This window comes from Protopterus annectens, chromosome 11.part0 (assembly GCF_019279795.1).
Source record: "Protopterus annectens isolate FY-2018-M chromosome 11.part0, PAN1.0, whole genome shotgun sequence".
NCBI classification, from domain to species: Eukaryota; Metazoa; Chordata; order Ceratodontiformes; family Protopteridae; genus Protopterus; species Protopterus annectens.
This window is the reverse complement of record NC_056745.1, coordinates 1,451,019,992-1,451,040,358: the sequence shown is the minus strand read 5'-3', so window position 1 is coordinate 1,451,040,358 and position 20,367 is coordinate 1,451,019,992. Positions and strand designations below refer to the sequence as shown.

Genomic DNA, 20,367 nt, shown 5'->3' with positions numbered 1-20,367 from the left:
AGATGGTAAAAAAAAGCCTGGACAGCTGATTAAAAATCAGTTCATCACATATATACCATCTTTTTTTCTCTCTCTGTGAGATCATAATATTTATTTATTTATTTTATTCTGACATTTGTTGACAGGAAATGTCTGACTGAGCATGAGCCCTTTCTCAGAGTAGGCCCAGGGAGAAAAGCTCCATAGACAGATAAACAGTGATGATACAAATACTATATAAGATTATACAAAAATAGTACAAAACAGTGATAAAAGAAAATACAATAATAATAGTACATCTGAACAGCAGTGTATGTAATTAAAGTACATTTATAGCTCAATCAGCAGCCAATAGGGTATGTTAATAAAGACAAACAAAGGAAGTAATGGAGAAAGATAGAATAAAACAGGTAAGTAAGTAGTGCAGAGAAGTTCTTAGCCTGAGAAAAGAGAGCAAAGGTAAGGTAAGTAAAAATATAAGTAAAGAGAAAGCCAAGTTAGGTCGGGTTTACGCAGCGTCAGATCCAAGAGTTCCGTAAATGTTCTTTTAGAGTGTTTTTGAATTCATGAGTGTTAGAGTTGGCAGAGATTGACAGGGAAACTTTATTCCATATAAAGGCAATTGAGTAACTATATAAGTGTTGACCAATTGTTCTTTTAGGTTTGTAAATTTCCAAGTGTAGTTGATCAGAACTTCTGAGAGTTGGAGTTGGAGTACAATGTGAGATCAGGATGGACATGCTAGGGCATGAGGAAGGCTTGTTAAGAAATGAATGGATGATAATCAGTTGAGGAAGTAAGAGCTGGTATGAAACTTCTATCCATTTAATAGCTTTAAGGGAGAGGCAGTGGTAAGAGTTGTAGGGCTGGTTTGCATCACGCCTAGCTACTTTGTTATAAGTTCTAGCTACGTTTTTAAACAGGATTGCATGTTAGTTAGGATTTGTGAACCATAAAAAAGACAAGGAAGAAGAAAAGCATAGGCTAGGGAGAGTCTTGAATCTGTGGAAAGGAACATTTTTATTTGTATAGAGCAAGCCAAGTTTTTTGTGTTTCTTTTTTATGCAATGAAGGATGTGTAGGTCAAACATGATTTGATCAGTAATGACACCCAGAAGCTTGGTATGTGATTTACCTTTAATGACAGTATTGTTAAGAGATGAGGTAGAGAATGTAGGTTTAGGATGAGTGAGGGAATTGGGAAGAAATAAGCAAAGTTATTTATTTATTTATTTATTTTAGATTAAGAATGAGTTGATTGTCCATAAGTTATCTTTCAACAGAGTTGAAAGAATTTTGAGTTAAGCTGTGGAGGTCAGAAATATTATCACAAATGGATATGATTGTTTAATCATCAGCATACTGTATAAGAGAAGAGTTAAAACGGGAGGTGTGGAGACAGTAAAGATGTTAAAAATTAAAGGACAGAGAATGGAGCCTTGAGGAACACCCGTCTAAATGGAGAAAAAAAGGAGAAAGAAAAGAGAGCCATTTTACTGACTGCTGTCTGTCAGTGAGAGAGCTACCGAACCAGGAGATAGTAGGATTAGCGACACTAAGAGCAGATCATTTGGAAAGAAGCTTGAGGTGAGAGACGGTGTCAAAGGCTTTGGAGAGATCAAAGAATTGACAGAAAACAAGTCTATTATTATCTCTGGCTTGAGAGATAGTTGGGTGAAGTAGTAGTGCTGTGATTAGGACGGAAACCATGGTGGCTGGAAGTGAGTAAATTTTCTTGAAGAAGATAGTCCATGATCTGCTTGTGTGCACACTTTTCAAGTATTCTGGAAATGGGGGAAAGAATGGCTATAGGCCGTAGTTTGAGAGTTGAGAGGAGTGACCTTTTTTATGGATTGGAATAGTGTAAAATTGTTTCCAAATTGTGGGAACATTAGATTCAAGACTAGATCGATTAATAAGAGTGGAGAAAGGGTAAGCAATATTGCTAGTAGCAAGCTTAAGGAGGGGGGGTTATCTACAGAGGGAGAGTAAGGGTTTTATTTGCTAAGTAGAGTTTTGATGTAACTAGTGGGAACAGGTTTAAGTGAGGAAGGTAATTTTTTTGTTTGGAAGGAGGTGGGTGATCAGAGAGGTTAGAAGAGTTGCAGTTCTGAGTTAATTTACTGATACAGTCAATGAAATAGGAATTTAATATAGTGGCAGTTTCAAGGGGAGAGTTGTTAGGACAAGGGTTAGGTGTAGAAAGTTTCCCAGGATGGAGGATCTCATTTATAGTATTCCAGATTGTCTTAGGGTTGCTGTGATGGTTAGTCTGATGATTTAGGTGGAAATTTTTCTTGTCCAAGTTAACATTTTGATTTTGAAGTTCATTATAGATTTGAGGATGAAGAGGGGATTTTGAAGTTAGCCAGTTTTTCCATAAAGATCTCTCAAGAACATAAGTGAGTGCGTAGATTGTGTCAGCCAGGGTGCAAAGAGTGATTTAACTCTAATTTTTCTAAGTGGAGCAAGGGAGTTAAGGATATCAAGAAAAAATATGGTTAAATTTATTTACAGCATCATCTAGGGGAAAGTAGTCCAGGCAAGACCAGTCGATGGAGGAGAGTATGTTATTAAATTCATCAGGATTAAAATTTGAAAGTTTGCAGCAGTATTTAAATTTATGAGGCTTAATTTGTTGAGGTGAATATCTCTGAATGCATGTTGGACAGTGGTCGCTTATAGAATCAGTAAATGTTGTAAGGTAGTGGTAAAGGTCTGGATTGGATACAAGGATCCAGTCAAGGATGCAGTTAGAGTTAGATGGCTTGCTAAAGAGGGTAGGAATAGAGATAAAGTGTGTAAAATATGAAGATTAATACAAGATTTAGCAGAATTAAAGGTTAGGATTTGCCAATCAACATTGGCATCACCTAGTATAATGGTTTCATTAGAAATGTTATGTGTGATCCAAGAAAACATATGTTCCAAATGGGGATATTATTACCCGGGGAATATATATACTGGCAATTGTTAGTTTTTTGTGATTGTTGAGTCTGCAGTTATCTAAAAGAAGTTCTGCAGGGTGAAAATTGGGAAGAGTAATTGTCAAAGGGGTCAAGTTGAGATGATCAGAGTAAATTATGGCTACCCACCACCTTTTTTATGAATTCTAAGTGGATAATGTTGTAACTTGGAAGAAGAAGTTCATTATCAGAGATGTGGGGTTTGAGCCATATTTCTGTAAGAGTTATTATGTCAGGATAGTAGTGGGTCATCCCAGCGTGGAATTCTGTAACTTTATTAAGAATGCTATAAATGTTTAGGGAGAATAGAGTAATACATCTGGGATTGAGGAATTTGTACTTTCTCCACTGTAGTCTGATCTCAGAGCTGATAATACATATTATCAGGGGAATGTGAGGTGGGCAGATAAATATGTTTCAGATTTGTATTTATTTTTCAGTTGGCTGGTGATCAAAAAGTTGTGTTTGATCAGTTGCTGTTCAATTTGTCAAATATTTGATATATGGACATGCATCCAGACACACACACACACACACACACACACACACACACACACACACACACACACACACACACACACACGTGTGTGTGTGTGTGTGTGTGTGTGTGTGTGTGTGTGTGTGTGTGTGTGTGTGCGTGTGTGTGTGTGTGTGTGTGTGTGCATGTGCTAACTTTGGCAGAATTTATTAGTCCACAGGATGACTTTATCATTGTTATGCTGATAAGAGGCAACTGCTTTATCACTTGTGCCCTCAAATCTAACTCAGCAGATGGCCACCTAGGCAAGGCTAAATAATGCATCTACTTTTACAGTACCAATAAGCAGATGAAGCTCAACACCTTTAGTATAATAACCATGGTAATCCATGCCACTCGTGGGTATTTCTCAATGCCATGCCATGTCTCCAAACATCATCTATAGTGGAGATAAGCTACAATTCATGCTTATTGTGTATGCCATAGAGATAATCATTCACAACAAGTGGATCGCAAAGGATCAGATCTTGGCTGTTGTCAGTGCTGCTCCTTTTCCATCTCAAGAACACTGTCCTTGTTAACAACCCAGTTCCACTTCTGACTCTTCTTATTGTGGCGCATGTCCTTGTCCCTTTTTTGTTTCATTACTATAACATCCCCCATCTTGGTCTTTCACAGACTGAGCTTGGCTACTAAGTGAGGACGTTCCTTCTATAAGTAGTGGTAACCTTAGAACTGATTCTATTAGTGAGAATGATATTGTGGGTATATAGGGCGTAGGATGTACACCATATAAAGTACTGTTTTGGACTAAATCTTTCTCCATTACCTTTTCTAACAAACAGTATTTGGATGGTTGCTTTTCTTAGGCCTTGTGTCTATTTTGAAGCCTGCTGATATCCCTGTCACTTGTTATGTTCCTTAAATCTGTGCAGTACTATTTTTCTTCCCAACGTAGTTCTTTTAACAAACATTCTTTCTTTCTTACTCTCTCTCTCATTGTACCTTAAGTTAATCTAGCCCCAAAATACACTTGTTTACAACTCTGATAGAAATTCCTAGTGTATTTTGTCCCTCCTAGTGTTTTCATCTTTAAGGGTATACCTTCTTTTCTATCAGGTCATTAACTTTCCCTTACCTGATGATAAAATATTTTATTAAAATAATACTGAAATGACCTACTTTGTCCACTTGTACTAAATTCTATAAATTTGATAAATGTATCCCTTTGTCACGCTACTCATCTGCTAGTTTCACACTCTACCTTATTGGTCTAATTAGTTACAGAAAAGAGCTCAAACGTAATATAACCTTTTGACTTGCCTCTTGTTAAGTTTGCATTGTGTAAGGCATACATTTTTCAGAAATATTCTCCCTGACCAAAACTCTATAGCCATTTACATTTTACTAGATTTAAAAATCTAATCCAAAAGCCTTTAAGTAATAACCCTAATATAGTCCGATCTGTGTTACATAACCTGCTTTTTTATCAATGTACTCCTAATGCAGGTTATCTTCTTCATAAAGTTTGCATATATAGTCTTATTAGTAGTTTACTGCTATATCTACCCAATGTAACATTACTTTCTAGTTCTGTTTTATACCAAAATCTGAACCAAGTCAAAACCCTTTGTCTTCATCATTTCTTTTCTCAGGCATATTTCTTCTGCTATTTTCCCTGCTTCCTCTTAAATTTATATTAACTTATATGAATTCATATTTTCTTCAACTTAACTTGTCGACTCCTTCATTCATTTAACTTTAGTTGCTACATAAAAGTCATGGTAAAATGAATAGTATCTGGGGGGTAACTAACGCTCTTATGTGCATGTTTTGCTTTTCCCCTTATCCTTTCCATCCCTACTCAAAATAAAAAGATGGTTAAATTACAAGGCAAGTATAACATGTTAAAAAAATATGTATTTTATACTCCATGCGATATTCAGAACTGTATCTAGCCATGCATTAATCTCTGTTCTTAACTACATCTGTAGGTATAATTATTCTAAAGTGTCCAAAAGTATCTTATGGAACTTATATGCTGTCAGAAATCCAGCCAGAATATTATGTCATAGTTTATTAAAAATCATAATACTTATAAAACATCTATCTTTATCCTTCCCTTTTCTGCTAAAAAAACATTTCCGTAAATTGTTCTTTATTCTGTTCCTACAACCCTGCCAATTTGTATGTGTACTATAATCACTGATAAAATATTTTCATCCTGTCCATTAATAATTTACATATTAATTTAATATAGGTACATGTTATTATTAATGACATAATATTTAATGCCCTCTGGACACCATTCTGTGGATTAAGTTTAGTACACTTTCATAAATATTTTAGCCCTCCTGTATGGACTGGATGCAATGCTTACCTTTACATTTGTAGTTGTTCTTCAGTTTATGGGTGCAGAACTAAAATATTATTCAAGCTGTCAATGGGGTAGTAATTTCTGACTTCTGAATTACTGTGTCCTTGGATTATGTGTCGTTTATCCTTTTCCTTGAGCTAAAGGCATCTTCGATTTCTATTACATTCATGTCAGCCTGTCCTAATACACCTGCTTTAAACACTTCTCTCTCCCAAACATGTTCCATGAAAACTTATTAGCTTATTACTCTCTCTGTCTTCCTCAGAAGTTACGTTCCTCTAAAAAATATTTCTGACAGTTCCATAAATTATTTGATGGCTTTATAACGAGCATACATGGTCTTTTGTCCTATTCATATTATTTATCTGCAATTCTATCTCCTCCACCACCCATTTCATTCCTATTTATGTTTTCTTTTAATTCTTGTATCAAGCAACACTCCCACTTGCTTCTAACCTTTTAGTTTTTCTATGTCTATCAAATTCTTCTTTCTGCAATTTCCTCTGAAATGCATATATGCTTTCTTTAGTTTCTGTTTAAAACTCTAATCAACACCCATGGTTGTTTTCATAGAACTCTACTGTATATTCATGCCAGGACTGTATTTTTAAAGTATTCTCTCTGTACCCTAGGTTTTGCCATTAATTATACATGAAGCATCTGTGATGTGAAAGTGCTAACCAAATTAAAGTTTTTTTATATTTTTCCTGCTGTGTTTCTCCCAATTATTCATTTCATTGGAAACATTAATTATACATAAACTTTACATGCATGTTCTACTTTTTATTGCTGTAATCATATTTACTGCCATATATGAGGATTGCTAGCTTTAAACATGTTATTGCCATGTTAGAAGATGCATGTTAAAGTATGTTTTACAGAAGCAGTTTGAGTAAACACCTGTTGGAAGCTTGTAACCTAACCCCAGCTTGTACATTGTTTATGAGATACTCTGATAAACATTCAGTAGTTTGCACAGCACTGAAAGTGAAGATATAGAAAGATTGTTTAGACATATAAAAAAGCATACTTTGTAGTATAAAAGAAGGCCAACTATTACACTTCAATGATTTTCTTTACAATGGTTTGCCTGTTCGATAAACAGCACATTCAAGGGTTAGTGTTCTTTAGAAAGCTATTCGATGGGAGGTTCATTCGATGGCTAACATAGACCCATAGTGTGCATGAAACATGATGTAGGTGAAATTTAATCTTGCAAACTGGTGCACCTATAGGTAGGAGGAATAACTGTCCTGCAATAAATAATTGCAATTAATTGGCTCTTGTAAAGAACACATAGAAAATGAATGATTAGTTATTTTTAGACTTTCAGTAATTCCCAAATCTCTAATTGTGGCTATTTTGTTTTTCTCCTGTTCAAGAAAAGTAATCAGTTTTGTAGAAACTGGTAGAAAAAAATGCTTCAAAGATATGAAAAAAGTGACAAGTGTATTCAAAGAATTTACAACTTGTTGAATATAGATATATAAATTAATTCTTTGTTGCCATTATTAAGGTAAAGCAAGATATTCTGAAGTTTGAAAATACATCAGAAATAGACAAAAGATACATTAGATTGTTTGGTAAAAAATGCTGAAAATTATTGTGTAGAATGTGAAATCTGAATGAAGATGCTTTTTGAAACCCTAGAGCTAAAAGACGCAGAAACAATGCATACCGAAAATATACTCAGGGCAACAAGTAAAGCCATTAGGTCAAACACTGTTTATATGTGTCCATAACAATAAGTGCAAGATCATGTTTCAAATTGTAGCTGTTAAAGAACTAAATTAATACCATGTTTCATTTCACTTCTGACAAGCCTGCAGGGCCATCTGACTTGTCATCAACCACCTGTAAAATGATGACATTACATCATCTTCTTATTTTGTAGTGGACTTTGGACAAATGGCTATACATTCTCCATTTCTTATTATTTGATTGAGATTTTCATTGTGATATGAGTGGATCTTCTCCAAGGAAGAGCTGCACATTTTTTATAGTACATATAGTACATATATTTTTTATAGTGCCTGCATATTTGAACTGCTTCTTACTGAAGTTGGTGCGCCTTGTTTGCTGTAGCATAGACTAGATCCAGGCCTGCTGAATCTAGCTTTGTTTGTATAACATGAGCACTAATCCAGGCATTCTTTAAAGTATTCAATTGTATTTATTACTGCTTGGTAGTAACTTGATTAAAGTGCAGCTATCATTCTAAGTCTTTTGGATTAAGCACTTGGGCTTCAGACCAGTTGTTTTACATTAGGAAGGTTTGTGGCCTGCACTGTGGTGGCAGGACAGGTAGCTTACATCCTTCTAAGTTGGGAACTGCTGATTGAGGGCTCAGTGTCTGTTATTCTAAAAGTGTATTAGTTCTGGTTTAAGCACTTGGGCTTCAGGCCAGTTATTTTACATTAAGAGGGTTCGTGGTCTGTACTGTTGTGGGAGGAGAGGCTGGATTCTGCCCTTCTGAGCTGGGAATTTCTGGTTAAAGGCTTATAGTGCCTGCATATTTGAACTGCTTCTTACTGTAATTGGTACACCTTGTTTGCTGTAGCATAGACTAGATCCAGGCCTGCTGAATCTAGCTTTGTTTGCATGCTTGTTGTTTGTTTGCTTGTTATTTCCCTGAAAAGCTAATTCCACCTAAAACGTGGCTTTTCAGCGCTTCTGTGGATCCCTAGTGATATATGCATTGCTTACTGTACCTATTTCCTTGTTTCACTTGAAAGAAAGTTACTGTTTGTCATTTTTGCATTTAAGTTACCTGTAACACATTGCATTTAAGTTACCTGGCACTTGCTCACTAAAGCAATTATATAAGTCAGCACTAAAAAATTAAAAGCACTACACCCTCACAAACTCCCCTTGAGTACCTTGTTCCCCATTGGCCCTTTTTTCAATTATAAAGGAATTCCCAATACTATTCTAGCATGTCCAAAGGTCAGTTGTCAATCTCCTCTCTGGTCCAGCTGGTGAATTTGGGAATCTTGAGGCAATGTTACAACTGCCTCATGTACACAGACAACTCTCTCCTCCTCCCAACAAATTCCAACACATGTGAGAGATGCAACCATATAGCCAAACTGGAGGCTAAGCTCTCTCAACTCAGTACTGGCGTAAACAGTCAGGAGGAGAAGGAAACCACACTCACTACAATTCCAGTCTCACATAGACCTACCACAACAGCAAACCAAACACATAAACACACAAAAACATACTCAGAGGCTCTAAATAAAAATCTGCCTAAGCAGCAGAGACCTCCAAAGCAGACACCCAAGCAACCACTACCCCAAAACAAAACACGTGCAACACATAGCTCACAAAGCCAGTGTGCCAAACAGTCACAGCCCTTAAGGTTAAACAACACACTTGATACACTTATAATAGGTGACTCTATCGTTAGGCACACTGACGTCCCGCTCACCAGGCTGAACAAGGAGAAGGTCACGGTGAGCTGCCTGTCGGGCGATAGGATCCGCCACATAACACAAGCACTCAGGTCACTCCAAGGCAAGTACAAATATGACTAAGTCATTGTCCATGCTGGTGTGAATGACCTGAGACGTACCTCCCTGGACTACATGAAAAGAGACATAGAGGAGCTCTCTGAGCATGTAGCCCAGGCCGCTATGACCCTGACCTTGAGTAGCATCTTACCCTCACCAAGAATGATGCCACAATATGAAGACAAGATGATCAATTTCAACAATTGGCTTAAGTATTGGTGTCATTCAAAGGGGATCCAATGCCTGTCAGCCTGGGATGACAAGCTCGACAAGCCACGATGCTTTGCTAGGGACGGCTTGCAACTGTCACCCCTGGGCTTTCGGATATTGGCAAAGGCTCTTGCTACCCCCATACTGCCTTTTTTAGGCAAGGCTCAAAAGACAAACCCACCTCCATAGGTATCACAAGGGATAAGAAACTAAGAGTAATGTTACTCAACGCCAGAAGTCTAAACCTCAAGATGCACGCACTCAAAACTCTCCTTAGCATGGAGAACATCAATATCTCTGCAGTAACAGAAACCTGGTTCAAGGCTCCCAAGAGCACCCCAGCACTACCAGGTTATACCTCATACCATGCTTTTCGGCACCAAAACTTGGACCGAACAACAAAAGGAGGGGGAGTATCAATATTCGTCAAAGATACCCACACCTTCAGGTTGGTGGCACAGCACGAAGCATCAGAGACTATCCATGTGTAACTAACAGTGGGTAAAACTGCCTTCCAGTTTATAGCCTGCTACAGACCACCCTCCCAAACCCAGGAACTCCACTCGGCCTTCCTGAGAACACTGGAAAATATGAAGGTCTCTCCAAACACCATTATTTTGGGCGACTTCAACTACCCAAACATGGACTGGGAGCATTACTCTAGCTCCAACACCCTAGCCCAAAGGTTACTAGAATTTATAAACTCAAATGCTATGGAACAACTTGTTACCACTCCCACAAGAGGGGAAAACATACTGGACCTGATCATCACCAACATGGGGACTTTATGCTCCAGACCAGAAGTGTATCCCTCACTGGTAAGATCAGACCATAAACTAATCTCACTGGATATTCACATCCCGATCCCACCCCCTGCCCAGAAAACCACAGTGAAAAACTTCTCTAAAGCAAATTTCACACTCCTCAAAACCGAGGTGGAATCCTTCAAAGCCCCCGGGCCTGTGGATAATACGGCCCAGACCGCAAAATCCTTTATAAACGTATTCTATGAACACCTTCAGGAATGCATGGATCATGCAATCCCAAATAAAACCAAGATCCAATCCTCCAAAGGCAGACGTCCTGTCTGGTGGACCCCAGCCATAAACAAACTATACAATAGAAGGAGGAAGCTACTACATGATAGAGCAAAATCCCAAAAAGGGAAGGCATCTCTGATCAGTATTAGCAAAAAACTACGGGCACTCATAAAATCGTCTAAGGCCAGCTTCGAGAGAAAAATTGCACACTAAGGATAATCACAAGGCTTTCTTTAGTTATGTTAGTAATCTGGGTGGGAATTCCCAGATATGCTCAGAATTAGTCCAAAATGACAAAAAATAAACCAAACCCACAGACATTGCCAACATGCTAGCTGAGAGGTTCAGGGCAAACTCCCCCCCCTCCCCACCAAAAGGGCAAATATCTATCCCAGCAGACTGCTGCCCCCCTGACATCTCAGATGCTCAGGTAAGAGCCGCCCTTTCCAAAGCAAAAAACACAGCATCAATGGGACCAGATGGTGTCCCGGGCTGCGTCCTACATGAACTCCAAGAAGAGCTAAACCCAAACATAAAACTACTGTTCAATCTCAGCCTTACTAGAGGATATGTACCCAAAGAGTGGCATACAGCAACAGTGGTCCCACTCCACAAAGGTGGTGCCTCAACGGATCCTGGAAACTATCGCCCCATAAGCCTGACTAGCTTGGTCTGCAAAGCTATGGAAAGGATCATCATGGACCTCATAAATAAAGATATTGGGGACCTACAGACACTGGATCCTGCCCAGTTCGGCTTTGTTAAGGGCAGATCCTGCCTCTTAAACCTGGTCAATTTCTTTGAAACAGTCATCAAGGCCATTGACGAGGGGAAGGTGGTCCACACAGCCTACCTGGACCTCACAAAAGCCTTCGATATAATACCCCACTCGGGCATTATAGATAAGCTCACCAGCTAAAATATAAACCCCTATGTCACTAGATGGGTTGCAAACTGGCTCAAGGACAGAACCCACATGGTTAGAATTGCTGGAGCCATGTCAGACTCCAAACCATTTACAAGTGGCATCCCACAAGGCTCAGTCCTGGGACCTCTCTTGTTCGGTATATAATTCTCGAAGGTACAGGCCAACACGGAAGGACTGTGGCTGACCAAGTTCGCAGATGACTGCAAACTGGGCACCATAATCAACTCTCCAGCCAACACAAGCATCCTACAAAAGGGCCTCATAGAAACAGACAACTGGTGCCAGAGCCATGGCCTCAAGCTAAACGCCAAAATGTGTATAATCATCCCCTTTGGCAAAAAGAAAGTGCCCACAAATTACCACATAGGTGGTAATCCATTAAGTACAGAAGAAGTAATTAGGGACCTGGGGACCCAAGTTGACAGCAATCTCTCATTTGACAACTGCGTGGCCAAAGTGGTTAGAAAAACATTTTATATAGCCCACTTAATCATGAAGGGATTCACATCTAGATCAGGGGAGGTCATTGTGCCCCTTTACTCATCCCTCATCAGGCCCATAATTGAGTACAATGCCCCTTTTGGGGTGTACCTTACCAGACACCTGTAGCAACTGGAAAGACCCCAAAAGTACCTCACCAAGAGGATCAAAGGGCTCAAACAGATGCCATATGCTGCCCGGTTAAAGAAACTCCAGCTCTACTCAGTGGCATACCGCCTGCTCAGAGGCGATCTGTGCCTGACATATAAAGCCATGTCCAACCCGGAATTAATGGACATGCTGCACCTCAGAAAATCCAAATCCCATCGAGCCACGCGCTCGAGAGACTTGAACCTCAGCAATGAAATAAATAGGACATGCTGGAGGGACAGATTCATAACCCAGAGGCTCCCTTCACTCTGGAATAAAATCCCAGTCCAGGTTAGGCAGAGTCCCTCATTGACTCTCTTCAAGAGAAATCTTGATGAGTGGATGGGAGATCGTAGGTTTACCCTGGGTATCACTTCTGTGTCACTGTTAGACAGAGGCACAGTATAATAACCTCAAAAAAGGGCATAGCAAAATTAATTTAAAACGGGTGGCGAAAGCCAAACACACTCTGGCTAGGCTTATAAATGCCCTAGGGCAGATAGCCTAGTATGAACCTCTGAACCTATTGTAAATCTGACATTTCACATTGTGATTATAACACAATCTTTTAAAATGGGACTGTACAGCCCTTAAGACTACATGATGTATACCCTTAAGAAGACAACATAAATTTTCATCTGAAAATATTACTAAATGCCAACATTATGAGTCCGCATTTAATTTTGCAAACATTGCCTGTTAACATTATGAATTCAACATTTTTTACAACTGGTTTGCAAAATGACATGTAAACAACATTAACTCATGAACCTAAAGTTTTTGTCAGAAAATATCATTAGCCACCAACATAATGAGTTAAGATTTAATATCAGAAACATTTTCTAAAGTAGTTTTTCGAATCATTTTCTAGTGTGAGGATAGTAGGGCTTTGTGGACTGAATCCTTTTAAGATTCACTGGTTTAATGGAGTTAGGTGTGCGAGTCTCCATCTAGCATGCAAATTCCTTGGTAGGTGAGATGATCTTGCTCTGTTTCCTCAGGATGGTGCTACAATATCAAGGTATCCCCACAGTGACTGTCTCACCAGTTGCACCATTCTTTCAACTTAAGGAACTACCCAGGTAGATGACAGGGGGGACTGAGATGCTTCTTGCAGGATGCAATGAGGACAGGATAGTGCTTTTTAAGGCTATCCTACCTTCTGCTTCATCATCTGCAAGATCTCACGATATTTGGAATTATCTAGTTAGGACTGGAAAAAATGATTCCTCATTCTCATTGTCTCTTGTCGGCCACTCTTGAGGGGGGGGTGAATAAATTCCACACCCACCAGAGGCATGCTAAAAGGCCCCACTAGTCTCTTTGTCCTGACAAGGAAGAAGGTAGAAAAATGTAGTTGTCAGCATACTTTGATTTGAAAGTGAGATTTCATTATTTGACTGTGCCAAGGGGAGTGCATGAATTGAGCGCATCTGCAATATATTTGTGGTTGACACTAATACCTGTGCTCATGCTAGTAGGGCTGAAACCCAGGCACTGAGGCCAAAGACCATTTGACTCAAGGCTGAGACTAGCAACACTTGTCTTATCAATGAAGTCATTCCAGCCATAAAAAGTGAGGCCAAATCCATGTTCTTTCCCAGTTCCAACACTGAGAATCCTGCTCTCAAGAGGCAGAAGGGTAACTTGGATGACTTTACTGCTGAAGATGAACAAGAAAACCCCAACACTAACTCCATGTGGTCAGTCCTCAGCATCTAGGACAACGATACCTCTGACACTAAAGGTATTGAAACCTCTTTTAATAGCATTGACTGCCTGACTGTTGTTGATGGTGCCAAACTTGAGAGCAGCACACTCACCAAATAGACAGATTTAGGAATATGGCTGCCTACAGATGAAAGCTTTACCTTTGGTGAACTCGGGCTTGCAAATGTTTTGCTAAAGAGAGCAGAGTAAGCTTAGTAAAACTGAGGATGCTCTAATCACAACTCCCAAAACACAGAACAGAACTCCTCCGGTTGGGGGGATCTTAGGCTAAAATCTACTGGGCAATTATAGGGATAGCCTGTTCTCCCATATCGTCCATCTTTTCTAATCAATTTCTAGGATATTGTAGTGTAATCAACTTTACTTGGAGTGTGAAATCATAGGAGAAGAAAAAAATTATATGGACCACAATCTCCAAAAAATGGCAATGCAGCCTCTGTCCCCCTACATTTCAGAGGAGAAGAGTCTGATAAGACAGAATTCCTCCATACCTAAAATGCAGGAACAGATTCATCTAAAATGGGACATTTAAATTCCTTGTCTGTGAAGATAACCATTGAGCAGAAGTAGGGAAAACATCTAATTGATGTTTGCTGTAGGTGCATCCTGGCTAAGCTTTAGTTTGACAACTGTACCACTGCCCTTGTGCATCACTGTGTTTCTGTCAGGAGCAGGCTGGACATGCGACTGGACATGAGGGATCAATGTTTCCAGCCATGACTTGTCATAACCCTGATGAAAGCTGAGGCCCAGTGAGACAATGACTGCAATTTTACTACAGTTAGCCAATAAGAATCAGTTTTTCCTACTTCTGATTGTAATATTAATGAAGGAGTCACTGATGTCACAAACAACATTAAACTGCTCTCCTCCAAAGCAGACCATGCACAATGAATGCCTGTCTTAGCGAAGAGTTTTGCAAATGTACTTCCATTTTTTAAAGCTTTTAACTGTTTGCTCTCCACAGCTAAACTGTAATGATTATTTTAAAACCTTTTGAAGTCATTAATAACCCATTAACATTTAGCTGCCTGAACTACAATAAATATACATGAAGTGCCAACAACAGCAAAAACAGACAACAAAAATGAGCAAAAGCTGAGAATACAAAGTACCTACTACAATCATCAAAATCCCCAAGAAGGAGCTCTACAGTCTAAAAGACCTAGTCTTACAGTGAGAGGACCAACATGACATGAAAGGTTGTAGAATAAGCCAAGCAACACCAAATACACTAAAGCAGTCAGGGACCAGTAAAATACCAAATATTATCAAATAAGCCAAACACCAGTCTTTTTTAACTGGCCTGAGTGCTCTTGGTCATTTGCTTCAACATGACATTTTTGTGCATATCACTCGTATGTTGTGATGAGCCAAGACTAAACAAATACATGTGAACTGAACTGCAGGATTTGACCTCAAAACTGATCTCACATCACCTGGGAAAGCTGCAGTGTGTGTGTGTGTGTGTGTGTGTGTGTGTGTGTGTGTGTGTGTGTGTGTGTGTGTGTGTGTGTGTGTGTGTGTAGATTTTTGGGGGAGGGTTGTGCACTTATGAGAACTATTTTCCACTTGCAAACGTTCACATGATCTAGTGCTACAACAGTTCTATAAGAGGTTGTGTCCAGCCCAGTAACACCTTTACTTACTGGTCTGGCTCTCTGGTTTCATGTCCAGCAGATTGTGAGCTATACCCTAATCACATTGCAAGTAGTTACACACTACTGTCCATGGTTGCACACAGCTGACTACTGTCACTTCAGAATCTAGGAACACAATTGGCTAATCCTGTCATAAAGAAATTACTGCTGACACCACAGACACACAATTGCTGATATAGCTTGATTGTGCCATTGTTAAAGTTTCTGTTCCATCCACTGTTAAGTTGCTCCTATTAATTAATATTGCAATGTTAGTGCAGTGAGCTCTGTTGCAAGCTTACTGACATTTTGCATTCAGCCTTGCAGCATCTTAGCAAGATAGCTGTTTCACTTACAGCTCTTATACAGTGTGCTGTTGTATCATTGGAATGAGCTGACTATCCTGGTTTAATGCTCCTTGTGTATTTTACTGTTGTGGCATATGAGTCTGCTTGTTAATTTATCTCACTCTTTTTGCAGTACCTTTACTAGATTGCTGAGTCACTTCAGATGCCTTAATGGAGACACTCCACTGCACTATAAGCTGCTGTTGTGGCATCTAATACAGGATGCTGATTCATCTGACTACACTTAACTACTCACTTTTGCAGCATCCAGACCAGTTTGCAGGTCACAACATTACTCCAGGTGTTTTATCCAGGCCAGTGTGCTGACTGATCTCATTGCTCATTGTAGCTCATTAGAGTTTTTATACCTCTACTAATATTAATTCAATCTGTGGTACTTGAATGCAGCATTACTAAGGTGTTTGTTAAAATTGTACAACTCCTGTGTCACTAGTACCATAATCTGTTCAATGCTGTATAAGATAGTCTAAAAACCATGGGACCACAGTTAGGAATTACACAATCTGTTATTATCACTTTTCAAGTAAAACAATAAATTGTGTATCACATTTCTGGATTACATTGGCTGTCATTTCTGCAGTTTAAATTGGCTGTCATTTCTGTCATTAAAGGATGGGAAGTTGGCGTAATGGTTAGGGTGCTTACCTTAGAAACACAAGGTGCAGGGTTTGATTCATACATGGGGTAATTGGCTAGGCTTAAAATGGCCCATTAGGACATGAAATGTTGCTGTTCTAGTCGCTTTTCTTTTCCTTTGCTTGCACTGCCCTGTTTTTTTTACTCTCTGTTCTACCTCATATTTTCAGAATACTATACTTTCCCCTCAGTGCCACATATGTTTCCTTCTTTTTGTTCGCCAAGTTGGTTAAACACAGACAGATAAATGATGTTTTTTGTAATATTACTTTTAATGCATTTCCATCCTCTTCCACTCAACTATCATGCCTTATTTTTGCTGCAACATACCTGAGGCACAGCTCCATGCTACACTTTAGCAAAGCCTTACTTGAAGTTCAGCAACATAACTTTAATTTGACTTCTAATTATGTCTAAATTGAGGGTGATCATTTCCATCTAAATGGCCGGCCATTTCCAGATTTATCACCCTTTTTCTCTTCCTTAAATTTAAATATCCAAGACCCAAGACTTTTTCCTTAGTGGGTTCCATCACTAACTGCCTGACCTTTACTCCTTAAATAGTCAGACACAATGAACACCTGGGCCAATGAACCTCCAGCAACACTGCCATCCTTAGACAACTTTCTACAATTTTCTTTTTTTTTGTTTCCTCTACACTTGGAGCTGTTCCTAATATAACACTTGTGTAACCTGCATTGCTATATTCAGTCCTCTGTGTGGTTTTCACTGCTATATTCAGTCCTCACTGTAGTTTGTATTGCTATATTCAGTCCTCAATGTGCTTTGCACTGCTATATTCATTCCTCACTGTAGTTTACATGACTATATTCAGTCCTCAGTGTGGTTTACATGGCTATATTCAGTCCCTAGTGTGGTTTGCACTACTATATTCAGTCCCCAATGTGCTTTGCACTACTATATTCAGTCCTCACTGTGGTTTGCATTGCCATCTTCAGCCTTCACTGTGGTTTGCACTGCTATATTCAGTTCTAGTATGGTTTGCACTGCTATATTCAGCCCTCATTTTGGTTTACACTGCTATATTCAGTCCTCAGAGTGGTTTGCATTGCTATATTCGGCCCTCAATGTGGTTTGCACTGCCATATTCAGTCCTCAGTGTGGTTCACACTGCCATATTCAGTCCTCATTGTGGTTTAAACTGCTATAGTCAATCCTCACTGTGGTTTACATGGCTATATTCAATCCTCCCTGTGGTTTGTAGTGCTATATTCAGTCCTCAGTGTGGCTTACACTGATATATTCAGTCCCCACTGTGGTTTATATGGCTATATTGAATCCTAACTGTGATTTTTTAGTGCTATATTAAGTCCTCAGTGTGATTTACACTGCTAGAGTCAGTCCTCACTGTGGTTTGCAGTGCTATATTCAGTCCTCACTGTGGTTTGCAGTGCTATATTCAGTCCTCAGTGTGGTTTACATGGCTACATTCAGTTCTCAGTGTGGTTTACACTGATATATTCAGTCCTCACTCTGGTTTGCAGTGTTATAGTCAGTCCTTAGTGTGTTTTGCAGTGCTACATTCAGTCCTCAATGTGGTTTACATGACTATATTTAGTCCCCAGTGTGGTTTGCACTTCTATATTCTGTCTCCAGTGTGCTTTGTGCTACTATATTCAGTCCTCACTGTGGTTTGCATTGCTATATTCAGTCCTCAGTGTGGTTTGCACTGCTATATTCAGTTACTAGTATGGTTTGTGCTGCTATATTCAGTCTTCATTTTGGTTTACACTGCTATATTCAGTCCTTAGTGTGGTTGGCACTGCTATATTCAGCCCCCAGTTTGGTTTGTACTGTCATATTCAGTCCTTAGTGTGGTTTACACTGCTATATTCAGTCCTCATTGTGGTTTAGATGGCTATATTCAGTCCTCACTGTGATTTACATGGCTATATTCAATCCTCACTGTGGGTCTGTAGTGCTATATCCAGTCCTCAGTGTGGTTTACACTGCTCTAGTTAGTCCTCAGTGTGGTTTACACTGCTATATTCAGTCCTCACTGTGGTTTACACTACTATATTAGTCTTCAGTGTGGTTTACATGGCTATATTCAATCCTCACTGTGGTTTGTAATGCTATATTCAGTCCTCAATGTGCTTTATACTGCTATATTCAGTCCTTAGTGTGGTTTACACTGCTATATTCAGTCCTCATTTTGGTTTGCACTGCTATATTCAGTCCTCAGTGTGGTTTGCACTGCTGTATTCAGCCCTCAGTGTGGTTTGCACTGCTATATTCAGCCCTCAGTGTGGTTTGCACTGCCATATTTAGTCGTCAGTGTGGTTTGCATTGCCATATTCAGTCGTCAGTGTGGTTTACACTGCTGTATTCAGCCCTCAGTGTGGTTTGCACTGCCATATTTAGTCGTCAGTGTGGTTTGCATTGCCATATTCAGTCGTCAGTGTTGTTTGCACTGCTGTATTCAGCCCTCAGTGTGGTTTGCACTGCCATATTTAGTCGTCAGTGTGGTTTGCATTGCCATATTCAGTCATCAGTGTGGTTTGCACTGCTGTATTCAGCCCTCAGTGTGGTTTGCACTGCCATATTTAGTCGTCAGTGTGGTTTGCATTGCCATATTCAGTCGTCAGTGTTGTTTGCACTGCTGTATTCAGCCCTCAGTGTGGTTTGCACTGCCATAGTTAGTCGTCAGTGTGGTTTGCACTGCCATATTTAGTCGTCAGTGTGGTTTGCACTGCCATATTCAGTTGTCAGTGTGGTTTGCACTGCTGTATTCATTCTTCAGTGTGGTTTGAACTGTTTCTTTTACCTCTTGTTTGCTTTCATACTTTATTTTATAAAGGCAGCTGTGGACTCTCCTAGAGTGAATGCCTTCAACTTCAATAAGCAAGATATCCCAGTTATGGTCCTCTGAGCATCAGGTTTTTATTACTGGTAAATATAAATACATGTTTTATAACACATCACCTATTCAGGTAGTAGTTGTTTCCACTCTCAGGCACCAACCTTCATTAACATGGTATTTTAATTTGCTGCCAGCTCTTTTACTTTATCCATATATGTATTTATCTTTGATTTTATTCTAATGAACCATGGACTTTCTCCTGATCTTGTACCTACTGCTGATGCTGGTAAAAATAGATGATTATTTTCTTAAAATTACATTAAGGATACTTTCTTCTACTTGTTTTTTGCACCTATGCCTTCTTACCATCAATCCTTTCCCAGCTGGATATTTGTAACCCTCATCATGTAGTATGACAACCATCTGTAGATGACGTCATCTAGTCAGCCATTATGATTATTTATGCTACAGCTGTTGGAGGACCATCCAGCCTATTTCAGCTCTGCCCCCTCAGAAGGCTAAACTACCAACTGAAGTGAGCTACAGGGGAACACCACTATTACCAGCGAGCCTCACCCTTTCTCAGCCCTTGCTGCTACCATCTCGGTCTGTCTGCCCCCATGGCTACTCCCTTGAAGTTTTTTTTAATTGAGTGGCTAGGTCCTTTCCATGTATCCCAAGCCCCACCCCCTAATCGACAGACGCGAACACCACATCAGTGCAAGGTATCCATTATCCTCTCACACACACACACACACACACACACACACACACACACACACAAACGCACACACACACACACACACACACACACACAAACGCACACACACACAAACATACACATTGCCTGATAGCTACTGTCACCAACTTGGAATAACAAGTCCACATTTCCCCAGTCAGTGACCATCATGTAAGTGGGTAGCAATTTCCAATCAAGAGCTTCTCGGTCTTTCCATGATAGGCACCCCAGAGAACTGCACTCATTTGTTATCCTCACTTCCTGATTCTTTTAGTGTCCGAGATGCAATTTGATTTTGATTTCCTTCAG

At 39.5% G+C, this 20,367-nt stretch overlaps 1 protein-coding gene across 1 annotated transcript in view; it reads right to left on the bottom strand.

The window, feature by feature from the left end:
• Positions 1-20,367, bottom strand: part of PTPRZ1 (protein tyrosine phosphatase receptor type Z1) — a 1,642,174-nt gene that overhangs the window by 1,090,973 nt on the left and 530,834 nt on the right. The gene's annotated exons all lie outside the window — the stretch shown is intronic.